Source organism: Primulina tabacum, chromosome 8 (assembly GCF_025594145.1).
Source record: "Primulina tabacum isolate GXHZ01 chromosome 8, ASM2559414v2, whole genome shotgun sequence".
In the NCBI taxonomy this organism is placed as follows: domain Eukaryota; kingdom Viridiplantae; phylum Streptophyta; class Magnoliopsida; order Lamiales; family Gesneriaceae; genus Primulina; species Primulina tabacum.
This window is the reverse complement of record NC_134557.1, coordinates 38,663,780-38,688,205: the sequence shown is the minus strand read 5'-3', so window position 1 is coordinate 38,688,205 and position 24,426 is coordinate 38,663,780. Positions and strand designations below refer to the sequence as shown.

The 24,426-nt window shown below is 36.3% G+C and overlaps 2 long non-coding RNA genes across 2 annotated transcripts; both read right to left on the bottom strand.

Annotated features, from left to right (window-relative positions):
* Positions 1-2,237: 2,237 nt before the first annotated feature.
* On the bottom strand, positions 2,238-2,948 carry LOC142552534 (uncharacterized). Its single transcript, XR_012821832.1, has 2 exons — positions 2,850-2,948; positions 2,238-2,594 (listed from the first exon to the last, which is right to left on the bottom strand). It is a non-coding gene; the product is annotated as an uncharacterized LOC142552534 (long non-coding RNA).
* Positions 2,949-11,394: 8,446 nt separating this feature from the next.
* LOC142552533 (uncharacterized) lies at positions 11,395-12,105 on the bottom strand. The gene is made up of 2 exons (XR_012821831.1): positions 12,007-12,105; positions 11,395-11,751 (listed from the first exon to the last, which is right to left on the bottom strand). It is a non-coding gene; the product is annotated as an uncharacterized LOC142552533 (long non-coding RNA).
* Between the last annotated feature and the right edge of the window lie 12,321 nt (positions 12,106-24,426).

Sequence of the window (24,426 nt, the reverse complement as noted above, 5' to 3'; positions counted from 1 at the left end):
TGTTCAAACGGCCCCCGCTTACTAATTGACGACCATATCATTCACCCTTACTATAACCTTCCCATATATGTCGGAAGAAGAAATCGAAGGACATGAACAATGCCAGTTTTGTAGCTGGTAGTGGACGTATAAAGAAATTTAATTAAATTTATGTACGAATTTAGTTATGTACAAATTCAGTTATACATCTTGAGATAATATTAATCAAGTCGGACTTGAAATAAACATTGGTTTTATTCATTAAGTTATGTTAAGGAACACGATACATGTGACACCTGTGATACATGGAAGATAATGATCATTATAAGAGGACATATGGCTATGATTCATGTATTTGTTTCTTAACTTTGGATGATGATTAATTTCATGATTATTCAGTTCATTTGAAATATGTAGACCAAGTGAGAGAATGCTAGATTATTATTTTATTAAAATCTACTAAAAATATTAATTGGAATCAACTATTTCTTTAAGATAAATGTGGGAGACGTCTAATTTTTAAAAGAAGATAAATAGAGAATATTATCTGAATTAAGATAATAAATATTTTAAGAATTGATTTGTCATATGCCAATAGAAGTCATCAAGACAAGCTACAATCAATTCAAATTTACTCGATAATACTACGAGTTGTCTACAAACATTGGAATACATGATCCCTAAATCTATGCAGTTATTAAAAAAATACACCATCTATATAATTGCATAGAAGATCTTTATTTTCTTGTGTTCGTGAGATATCTCTAATTCCAATCACAAATTCAATAATAACGACTAAAGACTAGAATTGGTTCGTATTTATATTTCGACGTATTGATCTTTACGTGTTATGTTCGTGTATATGTAAATCAAATTTAGTTTAGCATTAAGTTAAATATTTCTAATAGATCCACTACAGGAAAAAATCCTAAAGACAACGGTTTTTCACCGTTATCGTATGTCCTGAAAAACCGTTGTTAAAGCCTCTGTGGTTAAAGGGTTCGCTCAAAGACAACGGTTTTTTACTATTGTTGTAGCTACAATTTGCGATGGCAAAAACCGTCGCAAATAAAATTAGCGACGGATTTATGCACACCATCGCTAATTAGCGACGGTTTACTAATCTGTAGTTAAAATTCGCAACGGTTTGCCATAAAGTCCGTCGCTAAAATTAGCGACGGTTTTTTCATGATTTCTGTCGCTAATGTTTTAGTAAAATAAAAAAGTTAATTTTAATAATTTAATAAATCTAAAGAAACTTACAATTTGACTACCCTAAATTGAAACTAAAATCATGTAAGAGAGAAATATTTTAAGTGTTGTGAAGTGAAAAAATCGTGTAATAGAGAAAAAATTTAAGTGTTGTGAAGTGGTGTGGAGGAAAATGGACCGAAAGTGCGGATATTTATAGACAATTTGCGATGGCTTTTGCTTTAATAGCGACGGTAATTGAAAAACCGTCGCATGCTTTAAATTTGCGACGGTTTTGCTTACAATCGTCGCTAATTTATAACATGCGACGGTCGCTTTATATAGCGACGGATTATACACCATCGCTAAATTTAGCAACGGTTTTAAGAAAAACCGTCGCTTTTTTTAAATTAGCGACGATTTTGCTGAAACCGTCGCTATTACGATTTTGCTGAAACCGTCGCTACGGAAAAATTATTGGATATTTGGACAAATTAATGTTGACTGAATAATTCGTACATGTTTAGAACAATGCAACGAATCAAGTATCGCTTTTAACCACATAGCTCGACACAAGCGCAGCTGCTGCTATAATTTATGTGTGCTAGAACTCTTTTTAGAATTCCATTGTTTATGACATTTTGGTAAATAATGTGATTAGTTTTTACACTCTTACCTCACTATTTTTTTTCTAGAAAATGGTATTCAAAAAACCCTATCTTTAGTTTATAATAAGGGAATTTTTTTATACTTTTATAAAAAGTTAATATTAGAATCACTTATTTATATATCAAACACTCTACTTTTAAAAAAAATTCATCCGTTCGCTTTTAATCTCAAACAATACTACTGGTCATTTTTGATTTTTTTTACTCGTTTTTTTCACAATCTATAAATTTAATTGCTTATTTGAAATCATGATCTTTTGCAAACACACTACTTGAAAGTTGAAACAAATCAACCAAAAATAATATATCATGTACGTAAGTGGATTTACCTATTTTGATCAGGGGTATGATCAAAATATGTAACGTAATAAACTAAGTTAGTGCACTGTAATAATACACTCAACACAAACGGCAAGATTTTTATTCATTCACCGTACAAATTTAGGAATAGAAGAGACGATACTCGAAACATAAAATACCACAAGACAAATTAAGTTCATGAAAGACAAATCATTCAAATTATTATTGGTTAAAGTAGAGTCCGGTCGGGCAGGATTTATGTTGCCAGTTTCACTCATGCACATATTCTGACAGCCGGAAAGAATTGTGCTAATGGTGTGCATTGGCTTTCACAACACTCTGCATCTGTTGAACATAATTGACCGATACTTATAGTGCATTCAGTTTGCAGGAGTTTTCGAGATGGGGCTGCAGTAACCACCATTGAAGACATCGTCGTTCTTATGAATCCCGAATCTGCAAACGATATATATTCTAAGTGTTCGACCAACAAATAAATCTACAAGTGCATGTATTGAGACGGTTAATCATATTAAAACATGTTGAAATTATATCGAATCCGATGATCATGTACGACATTTCTGTAAAAACCATGCATGATGATCTTTTTGAAACAATATTAATATTTACAGCACTTTTACATATTGTGTGATAAAGAAATTAAAAAGTAAAGAATAAATAGTATTGAAGATGATGAAGTAAGAGAGTTACTAGGTGTCGAGAGGAGGAGGAGGAGGCAGAAAAAAGCAAGCTTAAGGAATGCCTTCTCCATGGATGAGTTTAGTTTTAGTTGAATTATTTCATGTCCAAACAACCCCTTTTTATAGGAGGAAAAAGCTTTCGGGCGAGTCCATTTAAAATAGCTAAATAAATAAATTAAGAAAATATTAGCTGGTTTTTATATTATATTATTATATAAAATTCAGGAAGCACGATATCATTTGATTGTTGCATGTGCATGGTTTTGTGGAATATTGGCTGTTTTATTAATTTAACGTGAATCATGTTATAGATAAATTATTAGGAAATTAATTGTTTGAAGGACAAAATAATATCAAATACTATTTTTTTTTCTTTAAAACTAAATATAATATTTTTTTTTCATTAGCATGCATCGAACGTGCATGATTTTAAAATGTTATTTTGTATATTGTGTTGCAGAGCAAACTAAGTAAAATAAAAAATTATATATATAGTTTCTTGAATAATATATATATAGGCGTTTGTTCATGTTAATATTTGACTTTTCATGTCAAATTGTATCGGGTTGTATAACGATAATATTTATTTAATTTTTTAATGATGTTGATTAATGATCATATGTAGCCGTAGATATTAATGAAAATCCAAAGTGTTGTATTGACATATTGATCGACCTTTACATATATTTAATTACAATATAACAACCTTTAAAAATGACATGCCAATATATTTTTTGAAAAGAAAATGAAAATTCAATCGTAGTATTTAGTTTTATATTGTAATAATTTTCTTAAATGGGATTATCTCCCTAGGAAAACCAATTATAGGATAAGTAATTGTATTTATTTTAAAAAAAATTCAGAGCAATAATTTTTTAACTCGATCATTGTTCATAATTGATAGTTTTTAATCAAGATTCCCACGCAATAAGCGTGATATTATTTAAAGAAGCATGTGCATTTCATTGACGATAACTTAAAGAATTAACATATTTGACAAAATATCAGATAGTATTCTTTCATTTTTATCTTACCAATGAAAATAATTTTTTCTTATTTGGAAACATCAAGGATACTCTTTTTTTTTTTTTTTTGGTATCTCGGCTCATATTTTTTTACTAATTTGGGGGAAGGATGACCATAAGATCAATACAATCTTTTGTCTTTTCTATCAATAGAATTTATTGTGAATTAAAATACAGGAGTAAATGGATTTATATCATTGAAAAAATGTACATATTGAAAACACTGAACTGAATGTAGATGAGAGACAAAAGGCGATTTGATTGTTACAAAATATGCAACCATTAGATGAAAAGGGATAGAGTGCACCCCTTGTCGTTGCCTCTAGAACCACCAACAGGGCAGCCATGCCATTTTCATGGTATTGATTTCGGACCGGCTCTGTTTCAAGCGTTAGTTCGTCAGGATCATCCGACGATTCGGATCATTTTACTGAACAAAATGGTTTCAGAGGACACATTGAGAACAGAATATTAAGCCCACTTTCTCGAAGCCCTGGTCGAGGATTGAGGCGTATTACAACCGCCACTTTGTCTATCCATGCTCGAATCAATGGGATTAATTTGGACTATTCAAATGGGAAACTGGAAGATGGAAGGAATGAATTTCATAAGTTGCCCCTTCCACCTGGTTCTTTAATTAGTCTCTCCTCATTATCGACCCCAAGAAGTCCCGGAACACCTGAAAGACCTGGTGGTATTTCTTCAAATTGTAGGAAAGGAAAGATTCTTGGAAGAAGCACATTTGGTCGTGTTTATCTCGGTTTTAATAGTGAGAACGGGCAAATGTGCGCTATTAAAGTAGTTAAAGTTGTCTTGGATGATCAATCTTGAAGGGAGAGCCTAAAGCAGCTGAACCAGGAAATAGCTTTGCTAAATCATCTTTCGCACCCAAAAATTGTTCAATACCACGGAATTGCTCTGATACCACTTAATATGATCGGTTAATAACAGTTGAGAGTGTTTAGAAAGAGGGGTTGAATAAACACTACGCTTTTTGTTATTTTTGACGGATGAATCAGTCTTTAGCTTCACTGATCCTGAAATCTTGTTTGTCGATATATATAAATCAGTCAACTAATAATAGTGCGGAAATAGACTGAAATATAGATTGAATACTCATTGTAGAATATTGTGAAAACTGAATAAATAATCGACTAGAACACATGAATTTTATGGATGTTCGGGGTCTTCAAATGCTTCTACGTCACTCCTTCTATCTCGAGAATATGTTTTTCACTAAAAGCCTCTGATGTATACAACAGATTGTAATAATCTCTTTCAGTTGGACTTATACACTGTCAAACTGACACTCTTAGTTTTTCAAATTCCTTACAACAGAAAACTGATTTGCTCTTAACAAGTAGTCTAACTGCTACGAATTAATACAAAGAAAATAAGAGCGTAATTGTGCGATTTGTAGATTTAGAAAATTCTTGAAGAGAGTATCGCAACTGATCGATGATCGTCAATAGTGTGTTCAGTATGGTCACCAACCTTCTTCAAAAGTTGATCAGCTATATATATAGTTTTAGATCCCAAGGGTCGTATTGAATGCATTTAATGACAAATATCCGTTGAATTGTTGTTTAGTTTAAGCTATTGAATTTATCTGACAGTGGTACGAAATATCAGACTGTTCTGCTCTGTTACATCTATTCTGCTTGTGTACGAACTATCAGTCTGCCGGCTGATACTACAATTGATGTCGTGGCTAACTGATCAGAAGTCAATTGAATAGCGGATCGGTTCAGCTGGACATTTTCAGTTCAAACTAATGTTCTTTCAGTTTGGGATACTTTAGTTGATGAAGATTCTTCCAGTTCAATTAATCAAGGTCTTTAGTTTTAAATATCGATTCGTTAACTGAAATTTTACAACATTGGATTTAAATCTTTTCAGTTACGATTTGTCTGATCCGTTTGGCTCATCAATTCTATTGCGAATATATTTGTCAAACTCTGAAATTTCTAATATTCTAACAAAGGATAGCAAGATACAATGAAAAATTCGAGGTGTTCGAAAAAAGAACGGCCCTACATTGAAAATATATAATGTATGTGAGACAAACATGTTAGTCCAAGTGTTTGAATGTTTGTGATTATTTTTTGAAATTTGAAAAGTTAGAGAATGACTGCTGGGAGTTCAAATTTATCCGCGTGAAATTAAATACATAATAAAAGGTGGATAATAACTGAATATTCATTAAAATATTTAAAGAAACTTTATAATATTTAAAACATCAAACCATTCAAAATATTGATATTATTTATGAGAGAGATAAATAGTCATGGTTTGGTCAAACTTTCCTTGAACTCTAGCTGGAGCAGCTTAAGTTATGGTGCAATCTCCTTTGCACAAAATCGAGACGTAGCATCTCGAGTTTTGTACCAATTTAATAAATTAATTCACCAGCTCGACTTTTATTTCCTCCAAACTTATGCATTTAATTTAAATTTATTAAGCCGAGAATATTTCAAAAAAAAGAGAACTTACAGTCTGATAATGGCATATGAAGATATCGGTAACTTGTTGTTCTGTTGATATGTAATCTAGCCGAATATCAATCTTCATCACATGTTCTAAGATAAAATGATGTCCGATTTCAATATGTTTTGTCTTAGAGTGCATTAATAGGTTGTATGTGATTGATATTGCACTGTTACTATCACAGAAGATTGTGGATTCAACGGCTTGAATTTCATATTCTCTCAATTGTTGTTGAACTAGAGTGTTTGTGCATAGCAGCTTCCAGCGACTAGATATTCAGTTTCAACTGTTGATGTGACAATTGATGTTTGCTTCTTACTGAAACATGATATCAGTCTATTTCCACGAAATTGACATGATCCACTGGTTTTTTCCTATTAATCTTACAACCTGCATAATCTGCATCTGAGTAACTGGTTAGATTGAAGCTAGAGTCACCCAGGAGTATCCTTTAAATATCTAAGAACGTGTTTAGCTGCAATGTCATGGGATAATTTAGGATTTTCTTGAAATCTTGCACAAAGATATGATTTTTGGCCGGCTAGCGAATAATTATATAGCAATGACCCAATTAAACATCTATACATGGTTGTATCAACCAAAGTTCCCCTTTCATCTTTGTATAGCTTAATTGATGAGATCATTGGGATATGATATAGCAGCACAATTCTACGTCCTAAACATTTTTAGTAATTCCTTGGTTTATTTGGCATGCTTAATTAAAGTTCCAGCATCCAGCTTTTTGACTTGTAATCTAAGGAAGAAATTTATTCTCATATCATACTCATTTCAAACTTATCATGTATTACCTTTGAAAATTTCTCACAAAACTCGGGGTTAGTGGAACCAAATATAATATTATCAACATAAATTTGTACAAACAATTAATGATCACCCTTTGTGAATCTAAATAATGTTTTATATATGGTTCCAACAACAAAGTCGTGATCAATTATAAACTTGAACAATGTATCATACCAAGCTCGAGGACTTGGATTCAATCATGCAATTCTTTATCAAGTTTTAATACCAAATAAGGATAAACACGATAAATGAAACCAAGAGTTTAGGAGTTTGTTTAACGTAAACTTCTTCATTTAAATGTTGATTTAACATCCATTTGATATACTTTGAATTCTTTAAATACATCAAATGCAAGGAAAATTTTATTTGTCTCAAGTCTAGCTACAAGAGCAAATGATTCATCAAATTCAATACCTTCTTTGTGTCTAAACCATTGGGCATATAGTTTGTCCTTATTTTTTTACAACTATCCCACCTTCATGTAATTTGTTTTTAAACTCACATCTAGTTCCAATGATGTGTTGATTAGAAGGTCTAATAACTAAATGTCAAACTTTGTTTCTCTTGAACTAATTTTGTTCATCTTTCGTAACATCCATCCAGCTAGAATCTGCTATAGCTTCATCTATTTTCTTAAGTTCAATCTGAGATATGAATATATCATACAATAATTCATCAATCATTTGCTTTCTAATCCTAAGGGGAGCGATTGGATTATCAATGATAAGCTCGAGTGGATGATTCTTATTATACTAGAGGCTAGGTCCGAAGGGATTGAAACTTGATATTGGGTAGTTTGATTCTGATTCGAGCTTGCAAAAACATTTCCTTGAGGTAAATCTGGCTTGTAGTTGTCCAACGGCTTGACTTTAGTAGCAGCTTGATTTTCCTCAATAATGGCTATAGTTTGTTCGTGATCAACTCCAACCATTTTTCTTAAATTAATCTTATCTTTACTGCTATCATTGATATATATATATATTTGGATAATGATAATGAGATAGATAAGGGATGATAATTTATCATAAAATCAAAATTTAATTCAAAATTTAAACATGAAAATAAGCAGCCACCCCTCTATAAATAGGAGAAGCTCCCATTTTAAATTTACACCTCATATTACACTCAAATTTTCGAGTTTTGCTCTTCGTATTTTCGAAATCCTCTCACAAGTTCTGATGCAGTCATCAAAGTTGCGTCCAAGTTTGGAAAATTGTTTCCCTCGCTTGATTGCTCGGAATCCAATTTTCACTATTCAGAATATGTTTTCATATGTTTTGAATAACATATCCAAAATTCTGCCAGATCCAATAGTTAGTTTTTTTGTATATCACATTCGCAAGAAAACTGCTCAGATTCTAGGCAGAAATATACCTATAGTGTTTCGTCCATAAACATGTTAAAATGAATTCAAAACTCGATCTCCACCGTTCATAATTTATTTGACATACTTTTGAACTTTATGTGAAATTTTAAGCCCGATCCAATGCTTCAATAAGGTGCAAAGGATGTTGCAAAACGACTGATTTTTCGGTCGATGTGCTGCTTTGTTTTCAAAGTGTCGGTTGCATGATTCTTCTATGGTTTTCAAATTTTTCAGTTTTCTTCCAGCTCTAAGGTAAGTGGGTTTGCTTTAAAAGTATAATTTTGTTTATGAATTATTTCGTTTTTCAAAAATTTCGGTCGAGTGAAATTCTTTTTCTACCTCCTTCTTTATACGATTATTGTATTTTTATGTTTTGGTACTGTGAGAATTCAAATGGATATGGGTGAGAATCCCAATATAAGGTATGTTTATGGCCATTACACAATGGGATTGTAACCATTATATGCCTCACCCCTTTGGAGAAGTAAAAAAATAAGGACTGATATCAGTAAATCATGGAAAGTAGAGTAATCTCAGTGCCTTGGCCAAAATTATGCTTATGATTATGATGATGACATAATCATGTTATACATAATATGATGTGGTTTTCGAAATTCATGTGTATTTGTTATGTTTGTGTTCAAACGGCCCCCGCTTACTAATTGACGACCATATCATTCACCCTTACTATAATCTTCCCATATATGTCGGAAGAAGAAATCGAAGGACATGAACAATGCCAGTTTTGTAGCTGGTAGTGGACGTATAAAGAAATTTAATTAAATTTATGTACGAATTTAGTTATGTACAAATTCAGTTATACATCTTGAGATAATATTAATCAAGTCGGACTTGAAATAAACATTGGTTTTATTCATTAAGTTATGTTAAGGAACACGATACATGTGACACATGTGATACATGGAAGATAATGATCATTATAAGAGGACATATGGCTATGATTCATGTATTTGTTTCTTAACTTTGGATGATGATTAATTTCATGATTATTCAGTTCATTTGAAATATGTAGACCAAGTGAGAGAATGCTAGATTATTATTTTATTAAAATCTACTAAAAATATTAATTGGAATCAACTATTTCTTTAAGATAAATGTGGGAGACGTCTAATTTTTAAAAGAAGATAAATAGAGAATATTATCTGAATTAAGATAATAAATATTTTAAGAATTGATTTGTCATATGCCAATAGAAGTCATCAAGACAAGCTACAATCAATTCAAATTTACTCGATAATACTACGAGTTGTCTACAAACATTGGAATACATGATCCCTAAATCTATGCAGTTATTAAAAAAATACACCATCTATATAATTGCATAGAAGATCTTTATTTTCTTGTGTTCGTGAGATATCTCTAATTCCAATCACAAATTCAATAATAACGACTAAAGACTAGAATTGGTTCGTATTTATATTTCGACGTATTGATCTTTACGTGTTATGTTCGTGTATATGTAAATCAAATTTAGTTTAGCATTAAGTTAAATATTTCTAATAGATCCACTACAGGAAAAAATCCTAAAGACAACGGTTTTTCACCGTTATCGTATGTCCTGAAAAACCGTTGTTAAAGCCTCTGTGGTTAAAAGGTTCGCTCAAAGACAACGGTTTTTTACTATTGTTGTAGCTACAATTTGCGATGGCAAAAACCGTCGCAAATAAAATTAGCGACGGATTTATGCAAAACCATCGCTAATTAGCGACGGTTTACTAATCTGTAGTTAAAATTCGCAACGGTTTGCCATAAAGTCCGTCGCTAAAATTAGCGACGGTTTTTTCATGATTTCTGTCGCTAATGTTTCAGTAAAATAAAAAAGTTAATTTTAATAATTTAATAAATCTAAAGAAACTTACAATTTGACTACCCTAAATTGAAACTAAAATCATGTAAGAGAGAAATATTTTAAGTGTTGTGAAGTGAAAAAATCGTGTAATAGAGAAAAAATTTAAGTGTTGTGAAGTGGTGTGGAGGAAAATGGACCGAAAGTGCGGATATTTATAGACAATTTGCGATGGCTTTTGCTTTAATAGCGACGGTAATTGAAAAACCGTCGCATGCTTTAAATTTGCGACGGTTTTGCTTACAATCGTCGCTAATTTATAACATGCGACGGTCGCTTTATATAGCGACGGATTATACACCATCGCTAAATTTAGCAACGGTTTTAAGAAAAACCGTCGCTATTTTTAAATTAGCGACGATTTTGCTGAAACCGTCGCTATTACGATTTTGCTGAAACCGTCGCTACGGAAAAATTATTGGATATTTGGACAAATTAATGTTGACTGAATAATTCGTACATGTTTAGAACAATGCAACGAATCAAGTATCGCTTTTAACCACATAGCTCGACACAAGCGCAGCTGCTGCTATAATTTATGTGTGCTAGAACTCTTTTTAGAATTCCATTGTTTATGACATTTTGGTAAATAATGTGATTAGTTTTTACACTCTTATCTCAATATTTTTTTTCTAGAAAATGGTATTCAAAAAGCCCTATCTTTAGCTTATAAAAAGGTGTTTTTTTATGTTTTATTAAAAAGTAAGTATTATAATCACTTGTTTATATACCAAACACTCTATTTTAAAAAAAATTCATCCGTTCGCTTTTAATCTCAAGCAATACTACTGGTCACTTTTGATTTTTTTTACTCGTTTTTTTCACAATCTATAAATTTAATTGCTTATTTGAAATCATGATCTTTTGCAAACACACTACTTGAAAGTTGAAACAAATCAACCAAAAATAATATATCATGTACGTAAGTGGATTTACCTATTTTGATCAGGGGTATGATCAAAATATGTAACGTAATAAACTAAGTTAGTGCACTGTAATAATACACTCAACACAAACGGCAAGATTTTTATTCATTCACCGTACAAATTTAGGAATAGAAGAGACGATACTCGAAACATAAAATACCACAAGACAAATTAAGTTCATGAAAGACAAATCATTCAAATTATTATTGGTTAAAGTAGAGTCCGGTCGGGCAGGATTTATGTTGCCAGTTTCACTCATGCACATATTCTGACAGCCGGAAAGAATTGTGCTAATGGTGTGCATTGGCTTTCACAACACTCTGCATCTGTTGAACATAATTGACCGATACTTATAGTGCATTCAGTTTGCAGGAGTTTTCGAGATGGGGCTGCAGTAACCACCATTGAAGACATCGTCGTTCTTATGAATCCCGAATCTGCAAACGATATATATTCTAAGTGTTCGACCAACAAATAAATCTACAAGTGCATGTATTGAGACGGTTAATCATATTAAAACATGTTGAAATTATATCGAATCCGATGATCATGTACGACATTTCTGTAAAAACCATGCATGATGATCTTTTTGAAACAATATTAATATTTACAGCACTTTTACATATTGTGTGATAAAGAAATTAAAAAGTAAAGAATAAATAGTATTGAAGATGATGAAGTAAGAGAGTTACTAGGTGTCGAGAGGAGGAGGAGGAGGCAGAAAAAAGCAAGCTTAAGGAATGCCTTCTCCATGGATGAGTTTAGTTTTAGTTGAATTATTTCATGTCCAAACAACCCCTTTTTATAGGAGGAAAAAGCTTTCGGGCGAGTCCATTTAAAATAGCTAAATAAATAAATTAAGAAAATATTAGCTGGTTTTTATATTATATTATTATATAAAATTCAGGAAGCACGATATCCATTTGATTGTTGCATGTGCATGGTTTTGTGGAATATTGGCTGTTTTATTAATTTAACGTGAATCATGTTATAGATAAATTATTAGGAAATTAATTGTTTGAAGGACAAAATAATATCAAATACTATTTTTTTTTCTTTAAAACTAAATATAATATTTTTTTTTCATTAGCATGCATCGAACGTGCATGATTTTAAAATGTTATTTTGTATATTGTGTTGCAGAGCAAACTAAGTAAAATAAAAAATTATATATATAGTTTCTTGAATAATATATATAGGCGTTTGTTCATGTTAATATTTGACTTTTCATGTCAAATTGTATCGGGTTGTATAACGATAATATTTATTTAATTTTTTAATGATGTTGATTAATGATCATATGTAGCCGTAGATATTAATGAAAATCCAAAGTGTTGTATTGACATATTGATCGACCTTTACATATATTTAATTACAATATAACAACCTTTAAAAATGACATGCCAATATATTTTTTGAAAAGAAAATGAAAATTCAATCCTAGTATTTAGTTTTATATTGTAATAATTTTCTTAAATGGGATTACCTCCCTAGGAAAACCAATTATAGGATAAGTAATTGTATTTATTTTAAAAAAAATTCAGAGCAATAATTTTTTAACTCGATCATTGTTCATAATTGATAGTTTTTAATCAAGATTCCCACGCAATAAGCGTGATATTATTTAAAGAAGCATGTGCATTTCATTGACGATAACTTAAAGAATTAACATATTTGACGTTGGAAACGCAGGGCCAGGGAGAAGGGTCTAATTATATTTCGGCAGCCGAGTGGATTGCAAACGCCTAGCATGATGAATTTCACGGAAATTTCCATTTGGATCCAATGCTATAATCTCCCACTTATATTCATGCATAAGGACTTTCTGGAGAAACTAGGCCAACACCTTGGGGCCATAGAAGAGATTGACATGAAATAGAATGGCTTCGCTATGGGCAGATACGCTCGTGTTAAGGTACGTATTGATATTACGAGGCCTTTAAAGCAACATATCCGACTTTCTCTTAATAGCGATGAGGAAGACGTCTTTGTGATATTTTCGTACGAAAGATTGCCGGGTTCTTGGTATAATTGTGGCCGTATTGGACACTCACTCCGGGATTGTGAAATAGAGCCTCAAGAAATTGGTAAGCTGAGCTATGGTCGGTGGTTGAAAGCTTCTACAAGTGGTGGGGGATTTACCAAAACACGACAATCCCCCCACCGAAGTTCCAAGGAAGCAAGCCAATCGGTCCTTCGGGCAGCCCCTCCTACGGTTCTGAGGAGATCGATGCAAGTTATTCGAGAGGTTTCTTACATAAAGATGGAAAGGGAGTTGATGTGGCTGGTCAAAGTGTTGATGAGCAATCTAAAGAGGGGAGTATAATGGCTACTGATATATTGGGGACACCAAAAAGCCAAGGTAGATTGGCTGTAGATGAGTCACACCATACCCATCCTCATTTGGCTATTGAGCAGTTGACGCCAGAAGTAAGCAACCATGAAAAAAAATCTGTTGATAACGCTTGTAGTCTTGCTTATCCGATGGATGACCAAGAGACTACGTAGCACCCAAACCCGAAGTCTCATACACGTTGGAAACGCAGGGCCAGGGAGAAGGGTCTAATTATATTTCGGCAGCCGAGTGGATTGCAAACGCCTAGCATGATGAATTTCACGGAAATTTCCATTTGGATCCAATGCTATAATCTCCCACTTATATTCATGCATAAGGACTTTCTGGAGAAACTAGGCCAACACCTTGGGGCCATAGAAGAGATTGACACGAAATAGAATGGCTTCGCTATGGGCAGATACGCTCGTGTTAAGGTACGTATTGATATTACGAGGCCTTTAAAGCAACATATCCGACTTTCTCTTAATAGCGATGAGGAAGACGTCTTTGTGATATTTTCGTACGAAAGATTGCCGGGTTCTTGGTATAATTGTGGCCGTATTGGACACTCACTCCGGGATTGTGAAATAGAGCCTCAAGAAATTGGTAAGCTGAGCTATGGTCGGTGGTTGAAAGCTTCTACAAGTGGTGGGGGATTTACCAAAACACGACAATCCCCCCACCGAAGTTCCAAGGAAGCAAGCCAATCGGTCCTTCGGGCAGCCCCTCCTACGGTTCTGAGGAGATCGATGCAAGTTATTCGAGAGGTTTCTTACATAAAGATGGAAAGGGAGTTGATGTGGCTGGTCAAAGTGTTGATGAGCAATCTAAAGAGGGGAGTATAATGGCTACTGATATATTGGGGACACCAAAAACCCAAGGTAGATTGGCTGTAGATGAGTCACACCATACCCATCCTCATTTGGCTATTGAGCAGTTGACGCCAGAAGTAAGCAACCATGAAAAGAAATCTGTTGATAACGCTTGTAGTCTTGCTTATCCGATGGATGACCAAGAGACTACGTAGCACCCAAACCCGAAGTCTCATACACGTTGAAAACGCAGGGCCAGGGAGAAGGGTCTAATTATATTTCGGCAGCCGAGTGGATTGCAAACGCCTAGCATGATGAATTTCACGGAAATTTCCATTTGGATCCAATGCTATAATCTCCCACTTATATTCATGCATAAGGACTTTCTGGAGAAACTAGGCCAACACCTTGGGGCCATAGAAGAGATTGACACGAAATAGAATGGCTTCGCTATGGGCAGATACGCTCGTGTTAAGGTACGTATTGATATTACGAGGCCTTTAAAGCAACATATCCGACTTTCTCTTAATAGCGATGAGGAAGACGTCTTTGTGATATTTTCGTACGAAAGATTGCCGGGTTCTTGGTATAATTGTGGCCGTATTGGACACTCACTCCGGGATTGTGAAATAGAGCCTCAAGAAATTGGTAAGCTGAGCTATGGTCGGTGGTTGAAAGCTTCTACAAGTGGTGGGGGATTTACCAAAACACGACAATCCCCCCACCGAAGTTCCAAGGAAGCAAGCCAATCGGTCCTTCGGGCAGCCCCTCCTACGGTTCTGAGGAGATCGATGCAAGTTATTCGAGAGGTTTCTTACATAAAGATGGAAAGGGAGTTGATGTGGCTGGTCAAAGTGTTGATGAGCAATCTAAAGAGGGGAGTATAATGGCTACTGATATATTGGGGACACCAAAAACCCAAGGTAGATTGGCTGTAGATGAGTCACACCATACCCATCCTCATTTGGCTATTGAGCAGTTGACGCCAGAAGTAAGCAACAATGAAAAGAAATCTGTTGATAACGCTTGTAGTCTTGCTTATCCGATGGATGACCAAGAGACTACGTAGCACCCAAACCCGAAGTCTCATACACGTTGGAAACGCAGGGCCAGGGAGAAGGGTCTAATTATATTTCGGCAGCCGAGTGGATTGCAAACGCCTAGCATGATGAATTTCACGGAAATTTCCATTTGGATCCAATGCTATAATCTCCCACTTATATTCATGCATAAGGACTTTCTGGAGAAACTAGGCCAACACCTTGGGGCCATAGAAGAGAATGACACGAAATAGAATGGCTTCGCTATGGGCAGATACGCTCGTGTTAAGGTACGTATTGATATTACGAGGCCTTTAAAGCAACATATCCGACTTTCTCTTAATAGCGATGAGGAAGACGTCTTTGTGATATTTTCGTACGAAAGATTGTCGGGTTCTTGGTATAATTGTGGCCGTATTGGACATTCACTCCGGGATTGTGAAATAGAGCCTCAAGAAATTGGTAAGCTGAGCTATGGTCGGTGGTTGAAAGCTTCTACAAGTGGTGGGGGATTTACCAAAACACGACAATCCCCCCACCGAAGTTCCAAGGAAGCAAGCCAATCGGTCCTTCGGGCAGCCCCTCCTACGGTTCTGAGGAGATCGATGCAAGTTATTCGAGAGGTTTCTTACATAAAGATGGAAAGGGAGTTGATGTGGCTGGTCAAAGTGTTGATGAGCAATCTAAAGAGGGGAGTATAATGGCTACTGATATATTGGGGACACCAAAAACCCAAGGTAGATTGGCTGTAGATGAGTCACACCATACCCATCCTCATTTGGCTATTGAGCAGTTGACGCCAGAAGTAAGCAACCATGAAAAGAAATCTGTTGATAACGCTTGTAGTCTTGCTTATCCGATGGATGACCAAGAGACTACGTAGCACCCAAACCCGAAGTCTCATACACGTTGGAAACGCAGGGCCAGGGAGAAGGGTCTAATTATATTTCGGCAGCCGAGTGGATTGCAAACGCCTAGCATGATGAATTTCACGGAAATTTCCATTTGGATCCAATGCTATAATCTCCCACTTATATTCATGCATAAGGACTTTCTGGAGAAACTAGGCCAACACCTTGGGGCCATAGAAGAGATTGACACGAAATAGAATGGCTTCGCTATGGGCAGATACGCTCGTGTTAAGGTACGTATTGATATTACGAGGCCTTTAAAGCAACATATTCGACTTTCTCTTAATAGCGATGAGGAAGACGTCTTTGTGATATTTTCGTACGAAAGATTGCCGGGTTCTTGGTATAATTGTGGCCGTATTGGACACTCACTCCGGGATTGTGAAATAGAGCCTCAAGAAATTGGTAAGCTGAGCTATGGTCGGTGGTTGAAAGCTTCTACAAGTGGTGGGGGATTTACCAAAACACGACAATCCCCCCACCGAAGTTCCAAGGAAGCAAGCCAATCGGTCCTTCGGGCAGCCCCTCCTACGGTTCTGAGGAGATCGATGCAAGTTATTCGAGAGGTTTCTTACATAAAGATGGAAGACTCATGATAAATGGCATGCTTCAACAGACTACATACAAGAGCTGGAGAATCAAATTGAGTACCTTTCCTCCAAGGATGAGATTTATTGGAAACAGCGAAGTAGGGTAAATTGGTTGGCTCATGGGGATATAAATTCGAAATTCTTTCATGCTTGTGCCTCAATCAGAAGAGTGAAGAATCTTATTAGTGGGCTGCTATCGGTGCATGGTGACTGATGTTCTGATAAGGGGGGATGGCCGAGATTGTGGTGGACTATTTCTCTAACTTATTTATATCGGGCGACCCAAGGATCCAAGATATAAATCCGATGCTTGAATGTGTTCAACCGAAGGTTAATGAGCAGATGAAATCGGTATTATGTTCTCCATTTTCGGCTGAGGAAGTTAAGAAAGCTTTATTTGATATGTATCCGGAGAAAGCTCCAGGACCGGATGGTATGTCGGCATTCTTTTTCCAGAAATATTGGCAGGTGGTAGGCCCGGAGGTTTCAGAGGCTGTGTTGAGGGTTCTGAATGATGGAGCTCCGCTTCAAGAGTGGAATGAGACTATAATCACTCTCATTCGAAAAATTAAAAATCCTATGCTTATGAAGGACTTCCGGCCTATTAGCTTATGTAACGTCTGCTATAAAATCGTCTCCCGGGCCTTGACTAATCGTTTTCGGAAGGTTTTGGTTATGGCAGTAGATGAGTTCCAGAGTGCTTTTGTCCCAGGCAGACTGATAACAGATAACATCTTACTGGGTTATGAGGCTCTACACTGGATACGGAGCAGGAAAAAGGGGAGCAAGGGATACATGGCATTAAAGCTCGATATGAGCAAGGCGTACGATAGAGTGGAATGGGGCTTCCTAGAACTAATTATGGGTAAGCTCGGATTTGATCCTATATGGGTTGAGAAGGTGATGCGGTGTGTTCGTTCTGTCAAATACTCGATTGCACTCAATGGCGATATTATAGGTCACATTAATCCGGGCAGAGGATTGCGTCAAGGGGATCATCTATCACCCTTACTGTTTGTTCTGTGCGCTCAAGTGTTGTCATCGATTTTGAGCTCATTTGAATCACGTAAGTTGATTACTGGTGTCCGTATTGCAAATTCTAGTCCCCAAATCTCTCACCTATTCTTTGCTGATGACAGTCTCATATTTTTAAAACCTACTATCTCCGACTGTTTGAATCTTCGCCATTGTCTATCGTTGTATGAAAAAGCTTCGGGCCAGCTATAAACTTTGAGAAATCATCTTTATCCTTTGGCCCGAATACGGATCCAGTGACTGCTGATCAGATAAAGAGGGTGTTGTATATCTCCACTACACAGGGTCAAGAAATTTACCTGGGATTGCCGACATTCTCTTTGCGTAGCAAAAAACTCCAGTTCAGATATTTAATTGAGACTATAGTTAAACGTTTGAGAGGGTGGGGCAACAAGACATTTTCCGCCGGAGGCAAAGAAACGTTAATCAAGTCCGTTTTACAGTCCATCCCCACGTATGCTATGTCTAGTTTCCATATACCTAAGGCGATCTATGAGGCTATTGAACGGGAATGCGCAAATTTTTGGTGGGGCATGGAAGAAGGGAGAAGGAGAATGCACTGGAAAAATTGGCATACATTATGTGTGCCAAAATGTATGGGAGGGATGGGTTTTCGTAACCTGGAAGCGTTCAATAGAGCCTTTCTTGCAAAACAAGTTTGGAGAATCGCCATTAATCCCGACTCTCTTGTAGCTCTGGTTTTTAAGGCGAGATATTTCAAGCATCATGATATTATGGACGCTCCGATAGGTAATAATCCCTCGTTTATTTGGATGTCACTTTTGTGGAGTAGAAAGTTACTGAGGAAAGGTCTCTGTTGGCGAGTTGGTAATGGAGAAAAAATCACAACTTTTCGAGACCAATGGATTCCGGGAGTGCAGTCTCTAATGCGGCCTGCAGGTATCTCGAATGATCTTGATAACGTAAACTCTTTCATCGTGAATGGAGCATGGAATGAGTCACTGATTCGAACCACACTCCCGTCTTATATAGCTGAAGATGTTCTAGCTATCCCACTAGCAAATAATGCGAGTGAGGATTCTCGATTCTGGCTATATGATCCCAAAGGAAAGTACACTGTGCGGAATGGTTACAAGCTTGAAGTCGAGTTCTTTGATACGCACAGCCATACCTCGAACACCCATGCGAAATCTTGGTGGAAATTTGTATGGTCATTGTCAGTTCCTCCTAAGGTTCGGATTTTTTTGTGGTGAGCATTGCACAACATTATTCCATCTCACGCGAACCTGCTGCGGCATCATGTTCCCGTCACAGATCAGTGTCAGTTGTGTGGTTATGGTCATGATTCAACCGAGCACGCTCTGTTTTGGTGTACATTTGCAAAGAAGTGTTGGAAGGATACAATTTTTCATCCTTTTCTGAAACAAGTAAAAGACATGGATTTCTTGGATACATTCATCCGAATGAAAGCAGTGTTAAGAAAGGAAGATATGGAGGTTTTTGCGATGCGCACCTGGGCTGTATGGCATGATAGATTGCGGATTTTGCATGAGAAGGTGCCTGGATGTGCTCAATTGGATGTGGAGTGGAGCGCCTCCCTTTTGAAAGACTTCAAGGAAGCTCGGGAATCCTTAATTACCGCACCTGCTCCGAAGCCATTACCCCAGCTCAAACGCTGGACGAGACCACCGGTCAACACCTTGAAACTTGAGGTAGACGTGGCGGTTAATTTTGACACTGGTGGTTATTCGATGGGGGCATAGTGCGAGATCATGATGGTCAAATACTGTTTGCCTTCGGGAAAAGAATCTCTAAGCCACTGTAGGTGGTCTTCGCTGAGCTCCTTTCAATAAGAGATGGGATGAGGCTGTTGGAGGAACGTGGCATCGTAGTCCATGTAATTACTACTGACTCTCTGCTGGCGGTGCAAGCAGTCATCAACCCAGCAGAAGATTTAAGTTATTGTGGTGCACTCGCGTTGGATATTAGGAACTCATTGGACAGCTGCACTGATACCGATCTTAGACAGATTGGCAGATTGGCGAATCGGGTGGCGCATTCACTTGCATTTTTTTCTCTTTCTTCCCCTACTCCTTTTGTTTGGGAAAATGGGATTTTTCCGTTTTGGTTTGTGAATCTTGTAACAGACGATTTATTGCTTTCTGAATAAAATTACAAGCGTTACCATAAAAAAAACCAATTATATTATAGGATAAGTCTTTATATTTATTGTAAGGAACATTGTTCGACAGATGTGAATAAATATATTAACAGTAGTGTAAAATTGTAAATTTGTGTTTTATCAGAATTAAGTGTTGTGTCAAATGTTACAACATTTAAGACAACATGCAGCGTAATATTATATTTAGTAACACAAATTCACTTTAAATAAATAGATGGACGAGATTAAATATGCACAAGTATAAATACTTGTGCGGTGCCTCAGGGCAAAAATTAATCACTAGAAAAACAATTCGTTTACAAAAATCAATCACTAGTGATTTTCATAAGATTCAATTTCTTCAACAAGTTGAGAAAATAAACGCTTTCTAAAACAACCAACAATAATAAAATATCAACTAAGAAAGCAAAAGTGTGATGCCAAAAGAGGAGCCACGAAAAACGATCTTCAGCCAACTTCGTTACGGATGTTGTCTGCAGATGTCCCCAACATTCAAGGCAACACGCGATCACCAGTCTTCAACACAGCACGATCCTTGATGACTTATTTCCCTGAAATTCACGGCGTGCACAAGTGCGTATACGTATGTTTTTGAAGGAAGAAGCGGCGTAGCAAAGAGAGAGGTTTAATGATGTCCTTGATCTCTTATTTATAGATGTAGACTTTTATTCTTCAAGGAAACCAATTGCACAAGGAAAGTAAGAGTTTAATTAGAAATACACTCTTAATACCATATCTCTTTAAATTATTATCATAATTAGCATATCTAAAATATATTTGCTTAATTATCTCATTATCTTAGAAAGGAAAAATCTCACAAGATATTGTATGAAATCAAATTAACAAGGAAAATTTATTGTTAGGGAAATAATTTAAATCAAGACATTTTATCAATTAAATTCGGAAAATATTATTTCCCTTCAATCTCCCCCTTTTTGCCTTTCTTGGACAAAATGAGATCAAACTCATTTATCCTTGTTTAGCTCAAATCATCTCCCCCTGAATAAAAACAAAGTTAGCACTGGTGTTGTTGGTTTTGTTGGCAACATTTGACGTAACACCTGCACTATGTCATTTTAAGAACAATACATCAGGGCAAAGTAAAAACATATAAACATACAAACCTTAGATAAGCAAAGCTAGCAACAACAAAAACAACAAAGCCAATCAAAGACAAAATTAAAGCCAAAAGAAGTGTTAGTTTCCATCCCCTCCATCTGACTCCTCTTCCTCATCAATTTTCCCAGATGGTCCAGGTCCAGCTGCTGTTTGATCATCTCCCCCTTTTTGTCCCGGAAAGACACCTACTTCCAAAATTAGCCTGTGATTGGCCACAAGATCCTCATAACAGGCAATGTCTGCCTTAGCCTGAAAGATCTTGGTAAGGGCATGATCAATTTGAGCTTGAATTTCAGCGACTGTGAACTTCACAAAGCCATCTGCCGGCGGAGTAGAGGTAGAGCCTTGAGGAAGACCAGAAGCAGGTGGTACTATGGGAGACTCAGTCCAGGGGAGATCAATCTTTCGATTTCCTTTGAAGAATGCCGGAGCAATCTTGAATGGGTCTCCAAGGTCAGATAGTTGCTCATTTATATCTTTAACAAAACTTTGTGAGATAAGAAGCCCATAGATCAGACTAGGAAAAGGTAGCTTCGACGCTTTCAGACCACCATAAGCATATTGAAGCACTGTGTTGAACACAAGCTTCCAAAAGTTGAAGACCCCATTTGTTCCAATGGAGCATAGCACTAATCCTTGGTGTCGAGTGACAACAGTGGTGTTGGTGGAGGATGTGTAATTTCGAACAGACAGCTTGTGAAGCACTGAGTAAAATGAAGTCAAATTCGCTGCTGATAACTTATGTGGATGAGATGGAAAGTGAGTAACAAGGCCCCCAGTGATTGTAGAAGTGACAAGATGAATGTCTGGGGCAAGACCATCCTCATCCTCTGCAGGAGTCTGATAATGAGAGTTAATGGCTGCTGGACTGAACTCAAAGACTTTTTTGCGAACATAAACTCTCCCATATTTCGCAGAACGTTCATCACATATACCAGGTGAGAGGTTTGAGTAAAACTATAGCACCGGCCATCGATTAAACGATGTGACTGCTGAGACTGTGGAGAGTAAGGAGCAGTTTTTCAGGAAAGCAATCAGATTTTGCCTCGCAAAGGCATCAGTATTGACATTCTTTTCGTCAACGAAGTCGTGATTTGCATAAAGATGCCACTAAGCAACTGCGTGCTCAGTGTAGAATTTGGTAAAAAAAGTAGTGCCGAAGACATAGTCACTGAGGTCCGTGCTATCTTGCGTGCTCAGTGTAGAATTTGGTAGAAAAAGTAGTGCCGAAGACATAGTCACTGAGGTCCGTGCTATCTTCAGTGTTGGCATCATCCTCAGCAACATCCTGTTCAGCAGACCCATGTTCTTGAGCAACGATATCTTACTCAGCAGGCTTGTCAGTAGAACTGCTGGAGTTAGTGGAACTTCCAGAGTCTTGAGCATCAACAAGAACAGCAGAAGATTCGGCTTTTTGATTTCTCAAGTTGGCCATAAATTGGGCCAACGTGATTTCTTCTTCTGTAGATGGTGAGGGCTTTGGTGGAGGAACAGGGGGTGCATTCTTGTCAGAATCAGTGTTCTCGCTGGAGGAGATACTACTGTCCTCAGGCGGAGAGGTAGTCTTCTTCCGGGCCACGAACTCATAGTCACCATCGGCTGAGTTGTCGCCAGAGGTGTTGTCAAGATCAGCGAGTGAAGGGCGGCTCGGTCCCTCACCCTTTCGACGAAAATGCTTAGAAGTGGTCAAATCAGGGTTGTACCCTGCTTGTCTCTTTGAACGGCGAACAGGGGGACGTGGAGGACTAAAAACCTGTATTATTGGCGGATTCTCAAGATCAATCGCATTTCCAGGCTTACCTGGGATAATTACTTCCAGTGGTGTGGGTTGTTCAGCAGCGGGAACTATTTCCATAGGAGAGGCTTCCTTAGGTGTTGCTGGAGATGTTGTCTCTGTGGGGGCAACATCATCCGTGTGACCCATTTCACTCCGTATGTCATGGCGATCATAGCCTTTTCTTGCCATTTAAGTTTGTGGTTTGAGTGAAGAAGAAAGTGGGAAAGATGAAGAATGCAGAGAAACACAGAGAAAAATTGTGAGATAAGAAAATCCGAGAGACAATTATGAAGATAATGATGAATTGGCGGTGTCAATAATGAAGATAAGTATGAACGAACAGTGCAACGGTAACAAAAGATTTGGTAACTGGCTTAGTCTAACGGTAAAATAAAAATGAAACCGTAAAAATATAGCCGTTAACACCTTTCTGCACTTATTGTGATGATTTTCGCACAATACTTATTTCAAAAATTCCAGAAATAAACCCACATCAAATTTTAAAACTCCACTAGACATGAAATATTATTGAAATTTGAGTTTTAGCAAAGTCTGAATTTTCATCGAATTCTTCTTTTGTTGAAATACTCATGTCCTAATGACTCAACAATATTCACAATTATATGTTTATGCATGATCTAGTTATGCTTAATTACAGAATGTAATAGAAATAGAAACATGAAAACAAATATGAGATATGTTTACAGATGAAGTGTTGTCACAAATGTTGACAACATCTTCCGAAAACACGCACAATTACCAAAAATTATTTTGATTTTTCTCGACACTTGGTGATTTTATCAACTATTGATCATAGAAGTGGTAGCTCCCATACTAGAAGAACAGTCTTCTTTTGGACTCCTCTAGGTAGCTTTTTCCATTTTTTCCTATTTTGATTTCTGTATTAAATTCAGAAGAGGTAGCTTCCACACTAAAAGTACAGTCTTTTTTGGACTCTTTTAGGTAGTTTTTTCCAATCTTTTCTTCTGATACATAGTATGTTTTATAAATATTTTCAGTCTACTCAAATCACCTTTCACATGGGACAAACTCATGGTATACATGATTATCCTTCACTACTTAGTGACTCAATTCGAATATTTTTCATGTCCAAGTGTGTTAAACAAGATCGAATAAGGAATTGTAAGTGTAACAGAAGATTAAGCAACATCATTCCAACACATCATATTACAGTATGAATGTAAATGCAGAATGTTTAAAGAGAGAAAAAATGCACATGCATGTTAGGTGTTGTCCGAGATGTTGTGACATCTGAGACAACATCATGAATGATCAGGCAGAACACATGCTGAGAGATTTCTTAAGGTTGGAGAATCTCTCAAAGTCTAA